This window comes from Geotrypetes seraphini, chromosome 11 (assembly GCF_902459505.1).
Source record: "Geotrypetes seraphini chromosome 11, aGeoSer1.1, whole genome shotgun sequence".
NCBI classification, from domain to species: Eukaryota; Metazoa; Chordata; class Amphibia; order Gymnophiona; family Dermophiidae; genus Geotrypetes; species Geotrypetes seraphini.
The window spans coordinates 112,262,565-112,278,297 of NC_047094.1; the positions used below are offsets into that span (position 1 = coordinate 112,262,565).

The window sequence follows — 15,733 nt, forward strand, 5'->3', positions numbered from 1 at the left end:
CTTTTCAAGGGAGAAGAGGCCCAGTTTCTCTAATCTCTAACTGTACGGCAACTCCTCCAGCCCCTAAAGGCTGCCATAGGAGCGGACTACTGGGCATGATGGACCACTGGTCTGACCCAGCAGCAGTAATTCTTATGTTCTTATGTTCTAAGAGTTTACCTATAAACAAGTTTATCAGATATCCTTAATTTTTAGGAGGAGTGTGGCATAGTGGTTAAAACTACAGCCTCAGCAACCTGAGGTTAGGGGTTTAAACCCATGGTATTTCCTTGTGATCCTGGGCAAGTACCTTAATTCCTCCCCCCCAAAAAAATTGCCTCAGGTACATTAAATACATTGTGAGCCCATCAAAATAGAGGGAAAAAAGCTTGAGTACCTGAATAAATCCATGTAAACCGTTCTGAGCTCCCGTGGGAGAACAGTATAGAAAATTTAATAAATAAATAGTGTGAAAAGTTTCACCCTCTGATAACCAGAGCTGGTATTGTGACATCATAATGCCTCATTCCACCAATGCCTAAGAGCCAACCTCATCAGTGATGTCACAATGACTTGATTGTCCTACACTTGGCTCACTTTTACTACATCTTGATTTCTAGAGTGGTGCAGTGGTTAAAGCTACAGCCTCAGCACCTAAGGTTGTGGGTTCAAACCCACACTGATCCTTGTGACCCTGGGCAAGTCACTTAATCCCCCCCATTGCCCCAAGTACATCAATTTATCAAGTCCCATCCCCTTTATTCTTTAATTAATTGACAATCAGTTCAGATAATTGACAGTATACACTTCATAACTGATATAAATTGCATATAATTGGATGTTAGGTGCCTACCACTAAGCAGGTATGGTTAGGGGCAGATCGTACGTGAGTTTTGCATGTAGGTGCCTAACTTAGAAGCAGGTTTTTAGACCAAAAAAACCCCTAGCATTAATATGGTGCGCCTAAAAGTTAGGATGCCTAGAGATGCCTTAGGACAGACAAGTTTTTCTTTGCCTCTCCATCCAATCGGGTAGTAGAAACTTGATATTGAGTGGGGTAACTTATCCTATTGATTTGGAAATTAGAATTCTAGGTGTTTATTTAGATAAGAATCTATCAATGAAGGCATTTATTACTGCACTGGTTAAAAAATGCCTTTTCATTCTATGGAAATTACGTACAATTAAATACTGCTTCAACCCTATGCCATTTAGGAGGTTGGCTCAATCTTTTATTTTGTTTTGTTTATTTTAATTGCCTGGGTTTATTTTTATTTTAATACTCCCAAGCTACACAACAAAAAAAAGACATTAACCTTTGTTATGCTTAAAAAAAAATACTTACATAACTCTCTCTTCCCTTCGATAAAACTTTGTATTTCTTGCACACACTGTGAAACTGCAGTTTTCAGTCACACAAAACCTCACACTTCATCCCTGAAGGTATTCTATAGGTAGCAACCTAGGAAGAGAAACATGGAAAAGCAGAGTTAGTACCTTGGATTGGTCAGTGGTTGAAAGGTTGGTCAGATCAGCAGCAAAATACAAGAAATGATACAGTGTGTTCTCTTTACTTGCTGGGGTTAGGTACCTAGAAAACCCCATGAATTCCGAAAAAGCGAATACAGAACTATTGATCCTATGGGAAAAAGGGGGTTAGGTTCCTGTGATACCCTGTTTACTGTCCACCTTTGCGGTTACCTAAAACCATGAATTCATCATTTCATGTACCCTTCTTGTAAAGAACTAACTTATTATATTCTGCATTTTATGTATTTTAAACATTTTTTTTGTAAAAACAATCTTTTGATGTCTAAATTCAAGAGAGCTTGGGATAGGCACGTGGAATCTCTTAAGAGAGAGGAAGAAATAATGGTTACTGCAGATGGGCAGACTGGATGGGCCATTTGGCCTTTATATGTCATCAAATTTCTAAGTTTCTAAATTGTCGCAGGAACTCGCAGCAGCTATTTCTGACAGCAAGTCTGCACGGGGCAGGAGCATAGGAGGATTGCTCCTGCCCCGCTTCACCGCTGGACCCACAGAGAGTCAAAAGTAGGCATTTGCAAGGTCCAGGAGGTGGGTGGTACAGAGCTGGCCAGGACAGGAGGGATCGCTCTTGACCAGGCTCACCGCTGGACCACCAGAGCACAAGGCAGGCCTGGGAGATGGGAGGACAGAATCAGCCAGGACAGGGCAAGGAGGGATTGCTCCTGTCCTGGGCTCACCACTAGACCACCAAGGTTTAACTTAGGTCCAAGGAGAAGCCTGCAATGGGCATCAGGACAGCGGGAGGGAGGGAGTGATGGGGAGCTGGGTGCAGAGTTACGAAGGACAGGACAGGATAGGATAGGATAGGATAGGATAGAATGGGGTAGGCTGAGCAGGACAGGACACCACACCTCAGGGAAGACAGGAATGTGAATATCAGGAAAGGGGGGAGGAAGGAGAGAGAGGATTAGCTATATTTGAATATAAATCCTCAGTTTATATTCAAGTTAATCTTTTCCCCTCCCCCCCTTCATTTTCTTGGAAAATCTGCTGTTTCAGTCCTATTTCAGCACCTTGCATCCGTTAGAATGTTTTTGTGCCGAAAGCTGGGTGTCTAATTCCTAATTAGCACCTAACCTCAGGCACCATTTACAGAATTCACCAAAAAGTATCCACTTCTGAATGATGTGCCGAGACTCACACATCACCAAGTACGGTTATTCTGGGACTTCAAATACAATACCAGGTCACCCCTGGATCTAGAACCAAGATCGCTCTTGAAATGTTCAAACTTGATGGCACGAAAGTCTTAGTATGTCAAACACGGCCAGTTTAAGCCTTCGATCGTTTATCGTTTGTTAAAACTTCATACACCACCTTCATTACAATGCAAGGCAGTTTACAATAACAAATTTTTTTTTTTACATTTTTTTTTTTAACCCAAGAATAGACCACCACCACCAGTAAAATAGGGAAACAACACACACTCACACCAGAAACAAACATACATTCACATCCTGATGCTACAAAGCTTATGCTTATGCTTCTTTAGCTAATAAGGCATCAGCTCTAACCACTAAGCTCCTCCTCCACTTCTTCCTAATTAACGGTTCAGGCTTCTGCCCTATACAATAAGCCAGAGGAAAATCTAAGTCTTCAGCAAAAAAAAAAAAAAAAATATCCAGTAAAATTTTTTTTTAAATGTTAACAGCAAAACTTACTATAAACTTCCTATTTTTCCTGTTTTCCTAAGATGCACTGGGACCGATGAATTAATTTAACTCTGCATATTGCATGAGACATGATTGAGTATGCTAATTAGTAGGCATTTCTGAGTGTCTACAGAGAATTACAGTAACTTAACAAAAAGTTTCAAGCAACAGCTGTGCATCTGAATTGATTTACTGAAAACTGCTTGAAGCGCTATGGAAAGCGAGGACCTACTTGAGCTAATTAGAAAAATAAATTGCTCTCGGGAAATATTTATGAAACATTCGCATGTAAAAGCACACTCTAGCCCAATCCCAAAATCAAGAGTCCTAAAGCCGGTACTTATGCGCATACTACCTGGTGGATAATCGCCACCATTTAGGGAAAAAGCATCTCTCCAAAACGGGTAGTTTGCAAAAGAAATTGAAAAGCAACGTTTGAGATGAGCTGGTGGTAAAAGTAGCTATCATCTGTTTAACCAGTCCTCTCACAGAGGTATTACCAAAGCCCCCCACACACACATGCACACACTTCCCATTTAACATGGCAGATATTTAAAGATTCTGCAAGTCCTTATTTGGTACATAAACAGAAGATGACTTTTTAATAGCAATTTTTTTTTTAACTGCATGATTTGATATGGAAATGTATCATCATGGTTTCACACAGCCTGCCAGATGCTCTTGCCTAGGTTTGGCACTCTGCATATCGAATCCTTCCCAAGAAAATAGGATATTCAGAGGTCTCGACACAGGATGCGGGCCGTTCCAAGTAGCGCAGCTTTTTGTAGTTGGCAGATGGTGATTTTCAGTGCCCAGTGTGTTCAGATGTTGTTCCAGATCAGTGTTTCTCAACTCGGTCCTGGAGTACCCCCTTGCCAGTCATGCATAAACTTGATTTGCATACGCTGCCTCCATTATATTCAAATTTCTTTCATGCATATTACATAAGAACATAAGAATTGCCGCTGCTGGGTCAGACCAATGGTCCATCGTGCCCAGCAGTCCGCTCACGCAGCGGCCCTCTGGTCAAAGACCAGCGCCTTAACTGAGACTAGCCCTACCTGCGTACGTTCCGGTTCAGCAGGAACTTGTCTAACTTTGTCTTGAATCCCTTGAGGGTGTTTTCCCCGATGACAGACTAGCAAGGGGGTACTCCAGGACCAAGTTGAGAAACACTGGTCTAGATCTTCCAATATTGCTCGAAGAGCAACAATTACTATGGGGACCAGAACTGCAGGGGTTTTTTCAGTCACTCAATGCCATTCTTCAAATCCATATTTCAGGATCTTCTCCATTTGCCTTCAACAATGATGTCACCTGGTATTGTCATATCTATGATCATGATTGCTTCTTTTTAGCCACAGTGATAGCAAGTATATTGTACGGCAACTGTTTGTTAGTCTGTACCTGGAAGTCCCAGAGAATTTTGGCTTGTTCATTTTCTATCACGGTTTTGATTTTGTGCACCTGTGGTAGTAAATTATTTGCATTTATTTGGACTGAGCTCCCACCTTTTTTTAAGTGTATTTCCCTATAACTTCATCAAGTGTCCCCCTAGTCTTTATAATTTTTGATTGAGTGAAAAATCGATCCATTTGTACCCGTTCTATTCCACTCAGGATTTTGTAGACTTCAATCATATCTCCCCTCAGCCGTCTCTTTTCCAAGCTGAAGAGCCCTAACCGTTTTAGTCTTTCCTTATACAAGAAGAGTTCCATCCCCTATATCAGTGATGGCTAACCTTTTTGAGCCCGAGTGCCCAAACTGCTGCACAAAACCAAAGAATTTCCTCAAAGTGCCAGCACGTCAATTAAACCTTAATAACAAGATTTTAGTATCTAAAAACTCTTTATAAAGTTGCCTGAACTATGTAACATCATTTTTAAAGGTTGGAATCTTTGTATTGTCAGAGAATCAATTTGATTCACAATCTTTTGGTTTTCATTTCAGTTTATTGGCAATTTATAATGTTTTAATGATTTCATTCAATTTAATGAATTTAGGAAGAATTTGATTCAGTTACACAATATATTTTAAATGTATTATTCACATAACATGTCAAATGTATCCTGAGTAAAAAAAAAAGATAAACTTCTTAAAACTGTTAACTGTGTCAAGACTCGGTGTGTATTCCCAAAGAGTCTATACATGTTTTTTTGTAAAATTTACAATCAAATTAGAAAATAGTTAAATCATTACATTTCTAATAATATGATGTAAAGAAAACAAAAGAGCTTTCAATTAAACTAACCGTTTTTATTGGAAATTCCAGATTGGAATACAACAGGGCCATGTAAAGTCCCTTTTTTAAATAACATCTTTAAATAATATTTAAATAACTTAGAAACACTGCTTTATGTAAACATATGCATTGGGCATGCTCTGAAAAAAATTAATGTGATTTTTGTTGTTGCATGCATGCTGATAACTTGTCAATCCTTGGCTCATAGTGCGTTAATTTCAGAGCAACACATGCAGCACTCATGTCATCCGTTAATCTGTTTCTAGCATCAGATTTTATATGATTCAAAGCCGAAAACAGCTGCTCACAAGCATAGGATGACCCAAACAAAGTAAGAAGAGCAATCCAAGTGCTTTCATGGACTTAAAATTGTCTGGCAGAGAATTCCACGCTTTCAGGATTTCATTTTCAGAACTGCTAGCAGTGATTTCATTTGTCACCCTTTCACACTCAATACGTTTAAGAGCCGCACGCAGGTCATTGAATTTACTTTTCCAGATAGAGCTTTCTTGAAATTCCAGTAGCTCCATTTCCAAATTTTGAATATCCAACCACTGTAAGCAGGAAAGATCAAGATCTTCAAATGTGGACTTTTCTGGGGAAGTTATAAATGAAAGGGTTGTCTCCATCTTACGGAACTGAGAAAATCTTTTACTAAAATTCTCCTTTGCTTCGGCTACAATGGTGGAATATGCTTTGTGGATTTCCTGGTGTTTTTTATGACTGTCCACAAATGTTGTAGAATTACCCAAATGTATTTTTAGGTTGGGAAAATATTTTAGCTGTCCACTCTCAAGGTCTTTTTCAAAAACATGCAATTTTCTCTCAATAGCTTTGATGTCACTAAACATGCTTTCTGCTGTTTTTCCCATGCCTTGTAATTTTTTGTTTAGTACATTAAAGTAGTTAGTAAAATCTGTAAAGAACATGAGGTTGGTAAGCCAGGCCATGTTGGTGAGTTGAGGATAGTCTTCCCCCTTTTCATTCATAAATAGCCTAACTTCTTCCAAGCAGGCCACAAATCTCTCTAACACTCGTCCTCTGCTCTGCCACCGGACATTATTGTACATCAGTAAAGTGTTATATTGTGCCTGAACCTCATCAAGAAGGGCTTGAAATTGTTGAAAATTAAGAGCACACGCCATGATGAAGTTCACCATTTTTGTTACATCTTTGAGGACATCGTCAAGTTTTTTGCTGCTTTCTTTGGCGCAGAGAGCCTCTTGATGTATTATGCAGTGAAATTGAATCAGTGGATGTTTTGCTTCCTTAGCAAAGAAATGAATGAATCCTGATGTTGTCCCCACCATGCTAGGTGCTCCATCGCTAGTAACTGAAACCACTTTTTCTGGACTTATGTCTAGTGATGAAAAAAGCCTCCATCACAGCATTGTGGATATCTATCCCTTGTGTTCTTCCAGGCAAAGACAGCAGTTTTACCAGCTCTTCTCTCATGATGTCACCAGTAGCATAACGCAAAATGAGCGCTAATCTTGCATGGTTAGTAATATCTGTACTTTCATCCAAGCACATGAAAAGCACATGGAGTAGAAGGGTGCTTTTTGTAAGTCGCAAGTAAGCTGTTGACTAACATCAGCCGCCATTCGCAGAACCCTATCTTTTGCAGTATTTCTGCTTAGCGGCATCTCAGAGATGCGCTGCACAATTTTATCCTTGTTTTGGAAATCATGGAAGAGTGAATTACTCCCAGCCAAAATTGCCTTTTTGATAAAATCTTCATCAGAGAGGGGCTTACCATGTTTTGCCATGCACAGTGAAATTTGAAAGCTGGCAACTGTAAGATGATTAGTTTTTGAAAGATAGTTGATAAAACTAAGAGACTGGGAGTGATATTTCTTTAATTTTCCTACAAGGAACTCTTTTTTTTGAGCTAAACCAAGTTCAGCAACACTGTTATGGTTGGTCTCAAAGTGACGTTTGACACTTGATGTGTGAGACACAACACTTTCATTACACATATTACACAATGCTTTCCCACTGCGTTCAATCACTCCATATGTCTCTGTCCAGGCCTCTTGGAATGGTCTTCCACTATCTGTTTTTGCTTTTTTTGCTGTACTCATTTTCTTTGTTCAAGACTTCAAGTCTACAAAAAGATAAAATTTGTATAATAAAAAAAATCTAATGAAGTGCTGTATACAAATCCGTCCCCCCCAAAAAATATGTGATTGGGGAATTTTACTAATTGTAGATATCCGTTTTGGTCAAAAAATATACTGTCTCACAGCCCCGCGGCGGTTCAGGCAGCCGCGAAGAACACATTGCCAGGCAGGGCCGGACTGGGACAAAAAATAGGCCCGGGCATTTTAGGTTGAGCAGCCCAATCACATGACCTCACGCAGGCCACGCCCATTGAAGTCCAGGGGCAGGGCTAAAATGCAGAAGCACACTTGAGAGGCACGGCCAGCCACTAATAAGAAGTGACTGCGATTCCCCAAATAAAATGACCTGCAAACTGGATTAATCGCATTAATGACTATACAACATTGGATTCATCACAATAACAACTAATTAAGAGGTGACCTGAGTGTATGGGAAAAGGACTTTTATTTTTCATTATTGGAGCCTTTGTTATTTTATTATGATGTTTACAAAAGCACTGTGAAGGGCCATATATACACTTTATTGTTTTTTGCTATATTGAGTTTTCCATAAGGTACAGCGCAGAGGATTAGTGTGTTGGTTGTTCACAGAGAGCCCAGCCCTCCTCTCAGCTTACTGAACTTCTCTATGCAATCATCATAAGCAGCTTTTTTATTTCCTCGAATGGAAGATACAGAGGTTTTTACAGAGGAGCACATTATTAGACACATTAACATCCCCCCATATCCTCACCTCTCTAGCATGGGAGCACTAGGAACTGTTCCTGATTACAGATGTCACATGTGGAGTCACACTACAGCCTCACTGAGTTCCTGTGACAGACTCAGTGTGAAGCTTCTCTTCCTCCCCCCACTTCCCCCTCACACACTGCCTGGCTCATAGGATACTAAGGGGAAGACAGGCAGGCTAAACATCCACTCACAGGACTGCAGCCAGCACGGGAGGATGGGCCGCGGCCCACCGGGACAATGCCCGGTCCTCCCAATGGCCAGTCCGGCCCTGTTGCCAGGTGAGCTGCAAAGCAGACACCGGCACACTCGCCTCCCGCCGCACCGCATATTTTAATTGCAGACCTTCCCGCGTGCCAGCTGGCACGCGTGCCATAAGTTCGCCATCACTGCCCTATATCATTTGGTCGCTCTTCTTTGAACCTTTACTAGTTCCGCTACATCTTTGTTGAGATAAGGCAACCAGAAATGAACAAAATACTTAAGGGAAGGTCACACCATGAAGCTATACAGAGGCATTATAACATTCATAGTCTTGCTAACAATCTCTTTTTTAATAATTCCTAGCATCTTGTTGCCTTTTTGGATGCAGTCTCACATTGGGTGGAAGGTTTCATTGTATTGTCTATAATGACACCCAGATCTTTTTCTTGGGCGCTAACCACTCTAGCATCTGATAACTATGATTTGGGTTATTCTTCCCAATATACATCACTTTGCATTTGTCCTTGTGCAGATATACAGTATAAACTTAGCACTTATAAAGGGGTACATTGATTTGCAAAGGAACAATAGGGCTTCCTGTTTACAGGCCAGAGAAAAGGCCCCAATGCCGACAGAAGGCTGCCTGAATCACTGCTATTACTAATATAAATGGGAAAGAAGTTCAGTTAGGGTTACCATATTTTTTTTACTTAAAAAGAAAAAAAAAAATGCCATGGCTCCACTCTGGCTCTACTCTACTCCTACACAAATGTCATCGTATTTTCTCTTCATCCCTACCTCCCCATCCCTCGCAGGATGGGTACCTTTCTGGTGGCAGCAGGAGGGTCACCCGTGGATGGGAGCCATGTTAATTGAGGTCCCATTGCAGGTACCAGTACAAGGGCAGGAGCCCCTGTTGCAAGCTGCTGGAGGCTCATTTGGCACTGGCTGGTGGTGGCAGGAAAGGTCCTGGCTCTGCTTGAGCTCGGAGCTGCATTTGGAGGGCCTCCGAGCATGCTTGCATGCGATGACATCACATGCATAGACAGACACCCTTCCAGATGGCTGAGGGGAGATACGATTGAAGTCTACAAAATCCTGAGTTGTGGTGAACAGGTACAAGTGGATCAATTTTTTACTCTGTTAAATAGGAGACACTCATAGTTACAGGGAAATACTTTTAAAACTAATAGGAGGAAATATTTTTTCACTCCGAGTATAGATAAGCTCTGGAATGCGTTTGCCAGAGGTTGTGGTAAGAGCGGATAGCGTAGCTGGTTTTAAGAAAGGTTTGGACCTTACCTGATCATTTAAAAGGAATAATGGCTAAATTCAAAAACCAGGAAAGAGAGCTTGAGAGGTTAAAGGGCCACAAAAGTCATGAAATTAATGTCGTAAAGATTCAAGCTGTTTTGACTAAGGAGGGCTAATGTTTTACGTTTTAAAGCGGAATCTCTGGGAAACAGGATGAAGAGAGCAAAACACCTGTTCTAAAACTTCCTCAAGATCCCTACAACATCCCCTGAGATGTTCAAAAGTGCTTCAGTTTACTCAGCAAATAACATCGTATCTAAGATATAAAATATTCCTTTGTTTAAAAAGAAGGTACAGAACAATTCTTCACCGGGACAATCTCCCTCAACGGATATATTATATTCGATTGGATTTCTAGAAAAATTCAATTCAGACTCTTGTTTCATCTACGCACTGCGTACATCTGGTAGCGCTATAGAAATAACTAATAGTAGTAGTAGTAGAACACTTCTCCCTCCAAATACATGGTTTCAGTATCTGCGGATTTGGTTATACGCGATTTTAATTTTTGGGGCTATTTTTAAGCCCTCTTAGACCCCCCCCCTTAAGCTTTACCTGGTGGTCTAGCGGGTTTTTGGGGGCAGGAGCCTACGACGGGAGCTCACGGCAGCCATTTCCTATGAGTGATCTGCACGGAGCAGGAGCGTAGGAAGATCGCTCCTGCCCCAAAAGCCCGCTAGACCACAAGGTACGGTTCTGGGGAGTCTCAGAGGGCTTAAGGTAAGGTCCGGGATTAAGGGGAAAGGCAGGGGGTGGGTCAGAACCGGCCCAAATATTATTCACGGTTTTTTAATATTCGCGGGCAGGCTCTGCCCCGAACCCCCGCGAATATTGAGGGAGAAGTGTAGTAGTTAGCCTAACTAATCTTTTATTCTGAACACAACTCCTTATCTTGAAATTTCTTTAAACACTGTGATAAACAGTTCCAGAATCAGAGTCGGCATGTTTCCTGAGGGGGCAAAAACCACGCAAGAAAAGCGGAAGCCATTTCTTTTATTGGGAGCTGGGGGTTCTACAGATGGGGGCTCTTCTTTCTTTAAATGGCCTTGTAAATGTATGGTGAAATAGCAATCTATTAGATATGTGTTTAAGTCCTCACGGTCGACTGCCTTTTTAAGTAATAAAAGGAAACCTAGGGCTCCTTTTACGAAGGTGCGCTAGCCAAAAATCTAAAGGAGGCGGTAGCGGCTAGCACGCGCAGTATTCTGCGCGTTAAGGCCCTAGCGCGGCTTCGTAAAAGGACCCCCTAGTTTTCCAACAACCAACCCTGGTTCAGTTTCAAATGCACTGCAGTGCGTGGTAAGGGTTTCCCTCCGTCCGTTTGCTTTTAGGTTATTTTCTTTTCTTCTTGATTTATAGGAATTGGGTATCCATGATTTGTGAGCTTCAGGAAAACACTCCTAGACTACCTTTTCTCGGTGTTATTTTTTTCTATCGTATTTGCGTCTTTAGGAATTTAGACCATTTTTGATGGTGTACTGTATGTTTAACGTTATGTAGCGGTCATACTGATTGTAACCTGTCTCAAATTCCATTTGAAAAGGATTTGGAGGAATATAAGACCACATGTAACTCTTTGTGGGATGGTGGGATATCGGGAAGTTGTGGTGGGTGGGGCTCCCCGCAAGAACAAAGCCTTTCACCACTCCACGGAGCGGTGAAAGGCTTTGTTCCCGTGCCGGCGGTGAACAGATATCGACTTCAAGTTTCAAGTTTATTAGGTATCTTGATTAATCGCTTAATCAAACTTCTAAGTGATGTACACATTAAAATTTACATTTGTTAGGCGACAGTACAATACATACGAATATTTAAAAAGACTAAATTACACTCAGTTTAACATACTCTTGACATTAGGTAAGGAGGGGTGAAATACAATTCATTAAAGTAAAGAAGAGACATTCAGGGAAAATACACGAGGGTAGTAGTTAAAAAATATAATAAAGTAAAATGGAGTAGTAACCGAATAAAATTAGTTTGCAAAGGCATCTTTAAAAAGAAAAGTTTTTAAGTTACTTTTAAATTTTCCGAGTTCCTTCTCCTCCCTTAAAAAAATAGGGAGGGCATTCCAAGTCTGTGGTGCAGTACATGAAAAAATAAATTGCCTTCTCGTATTTATACTTTTCAGTGAAGGAATAGACAATAAGTTTTGTTCGTTAGATCTTAAAATTCTCCTTGCAGAATATGGAATTAATAACTTAAATAAAAAAGCGGGGGTCGTATTATATAGAGTTTTGAAGGTGATTATACAAAGTTTAAAGGTTATTCTGTGAATAACTGGAAGCCAGTGAGCATTTTTAAGAAGTGGTGTTACATGGTCGAATTTTCTGGATTTGGTTATTAATTTAATTGATGCATTTTGTATAATTTGAAGACGTTTTATTTCATGTAAAGCAATTCCTTTAAATAGAGAGTTGCAATAGTCTATTTTAGACATCACCAAAGAGTGAATCAGAATGTTATGTGACTTGGGACATAGAAATTTAGAAATAGAGCGAATTTTACGTAACCTGTAAAAGGTAGTTTTCATGATGTTACTAATATGGTCGTGAAAAGTAAGTTTATTATCGAAAATAACCCTAAAATTTTAATATTTTTGACTGATTGTAGGGGAACATTTTGAATAGCGACAAGAGTAACAAGAGGGAAACTGTCCTTCCATGGAAAAAGCATGACATTAGTTTTTTTGATATTAAGTGCCAATCTGTTTTCATCCAGCCAATGATAAATTTGGTCAAGTTTTCCATTAATAGCCGAAATTTCAAGTACATTATTATTATTTAAAGGATGCAGTAGCTGAATGTCATCAGCATAGGCAAAGACTTTACCCGTTCCTGCGGTTTTGCTGGGTCACATGTCATTTTCCTGTTCTTATGTGAGCCAAACCATTGTGACATCACTGATGAGTCTGACTCTTAGGAACTGGTGGAATGAGGCATTATGACATCACAGTCTCAGCTCTGGAATGTTGCTACTCTTTGGGTTTCTGCCTGGTACTTGGGACCCGGGTTGGCCACTGTTGGAAACAGGATACTGGGCTTGATGGATCTTTGGTCTCTCCCAGTATGGCAGCTCTTACGTTCTTTTGTATAAACTATGTCCCCTTTTAGGCTCTTATCCTGTTAGCAGTGGCCATGCTTCCCACTCTCCTCTTACTGGGGTTCTTACATCCAGCCTCGGGTCTCCCTTCTAAACAAAATGTGGTTCATATTCGATCTGCTCTGCACATTTATAACGTAGAGCCTGAAAGTCATGCTTTTCCCCAACAGGGAAATTTTGTCAAGTGCATGGACTGCAGACCCAAATGCCTGAGCATGTTATCGTCCTCCGATTACTTGGCATTGGTTAGACAATCTGAAATTCTTCACACACTTATCCTACTGTTTGTGCGCTGTCAGCTGGTTAATGACTTTTGTACAGTGAGCTTAACTTCAGCTTACAGGTCTCATAAAGCTGTTTATTCAACACTGCTGCCGGGTTTAGCCGAGTGAGAAATGGCAATTCCGCTATTCTAAGCATAAGACGATTAGCTTAAAACACTCGCAAAAGAGCTTTCTGAATGTCTTAATAACCAACTTCTCTATATTATGAATTCAGTTAAATACTCCAGAACAAGAACGTTCTGTGGCTATACAATCAGGTTAGATTTAGAGATGGTAACAGTGAAACACAGATGCTGGAACATAAGAACTGCCATCTCCGGATCAGACCTTCGGTCCATCAAGTCCGGCGATCCGCACATGCAGAGGCCCAGCCAGGTGTATGCAGGCATGATGGGCTGCTATAACATTCACACCGATTAGGCTGGCTTTCGCCCAAGATTGTTCAAACAGAATATTACGTATCAAAAATCAAAGCACACACAAAAAAATGTATTGCATTTGAACCACTATTAAGAGCTAATGTTATTGAGAAGACATGGGGGAAGCCACTGTTTGCCCTGGATCAGTAGCATGGAATATTGCTACTCTTAGGGTTTTGGCCAGGTACTAGCGACCTGGATTGGCCACTGTGAGAACGGGCTGCTGGGCTTGATGGACCATTAGTGTGACCAGTAAGGCTATTCTTATGTTCTTACGTGAGCCAAGTATAGAACAATCAAACCATTGTAACATCACTGATGAGGTTGGCTCTGAGGCATTATGACATCGCAATCTCAGCTCTGGAATGTTGCTCTCATTGGGGGTTCCTGAATCTTGCTATTCTTTGAGATGCTGGAATGTTGCTACTCCTTGGATTTTGGCCAGATACTAGTAACCTGGATTGGCCACCGTGAAAAAGGGCTACTGGACTTGATGGACCATTAGTCTGACCCAGTAAGGCTATTCTCATGTTCTTAATCGGTTATACAGGATGACCTAGGCAGCTGATCTCTCTTGCCTTGTATTGGATGTTCTGGAATTTTAAGACTCTCCACCACCAAGTATCCAATGACATATATGACTGTCTCTGGGAAAACATGACTAAATTCACCAGAAACAATAGAACATTAAAGATAGTTTTCACAGCAACCTATGAACTACTTTCTGTCCACGTAATGTAAATGCGCATGAGTCGAGTCTCTTTCATTTGAAAGGAAACTCTGCAAAGAGAGGGCATAGGATCTGAGCAGGGACTGTCTATTGTATGTTAAAATGTACAGAGCTGCGTACGCCTTTCAGCACTATAGAAATAAAAATAGTAGTAGTAGTAATAAGAGGTGATAAGCTCCGGAGTAATCTCAGGAAATACTTTTTTACAGAAAGGGTGGTAGACGCGTGGAATGGTCTTCTAGAAGAGGTGGTGGAGACAGAGATTGTGTCTGAATTCAAGAAAGCCTGGGATAGGCACGTGGGATCTCTCGGAGAGAGAAAGAGATAATGGTTACTGCAGATGGGCAGCATTTGGCCTTTATCAGCTATTGTGTTACAATGTTTCTATAACCATAACGTTCTATGACCTCACAATACAGGTGTAAAGAGCCTTGGCCTATAGGAAGAGGAGATGCAAATGTTTAAGCGCCATAGCCAATAGGAAGAGGAGGAGATAGTGGATGCTGCAGATGGGCCATTTGGCCTTTATCTGCCATCATGTTTCTATGTTAAAGCCTTGCTTTGGTCTTTATCTGCCGTCATCTACTATGTACTTATGTTACTGTTATTATAACCCATCCTTCCGATGAGTTTGTTTTTCCAGCTCTTCTGATGAGAGTGTCACCCACATCCTCCCTCCTTCAGACAAAAGCCTTAACATAAAACTTTTTCAAGGACCTGAAAACTTCACCTAGGTCTATGACAGAACTGCACACTTAGGAGTGGGAGGGTTAAATCTTTTCTTAAGGTTATGCCCCCTAGTTTGGGAGAGTTGGGTTTTGTAGAATTCTCAGTTTCTTACCAGAAGCAAGAAAGAGGTTTTACTTTTGCAAACTGTGACTCACGCAGGTACTGAGCATCCAGCCTTCTTTCAATCAAATAATTTTGAATAGCAGTGAGGTAGAAAATAAAAAGTTAGCAGTTCATTTGTTAAAGCGTGCTAAGCTTCACTGAAATACTTGAAACAATACTAACTGATGTGAAATTATTATGTACATCTGTTGATAAGTATAACATATTCCTAAATTATAAAAGGTTAACATAAAAACACAAGAATTGCCGCTGCTGGGTCAGACCAGTGGTCCATCATGCCCAGCAGTCCGCTCACGTGGCGGCCCCCAGGTCAAAGACCAGTGCTCTAAATGAGTCCAGCCTCACCTACATATGTTCCAGTTTAGCAGGAACTTGTCCAACTTTGTCTTGAAACCTTAGAGGGTGTTTTTCCCTATAACAGACTCCGGAAGAGCGTTCCAGTTTTTTACCGCTCTCTGGGTGAAGAGTGGTAGAAAACTGAAACGCTCTTCCGGAGTCTGTTCTAGGGGAAAACACCCTCCGGGGATTCAAGACAAAGTTAGGTGACCCTGAACT

The 15,733-nt window shown here is 40.9% G+C and overlaps 1 protein-coding gene across 5 annotated transcripts in view; it reads right to left on the reverse strand.

Annotated features, from left to right (window-relative positions):
• NCOA3 (nuclear receptor coactivator 3) overlaps positions 1-15,733 on the reverse strand; it is a 273,852-nt gene that overhangs the window by 90,241 nt on the left and 167,878 nt on the right. For all 5 annotated transcript variants that reach the window (XM_033963802.1, XM_033963800.1, XM_033963799.1 and 2 more), the window contains exon 3: positions 1,325-1,441. The gene's annotated coding sequence lies outside the window, so the exon portion shown is untranslated. The remainder of the gene's footprint in view (positions 1-1,324; positions 1,442-15,733) is intronic.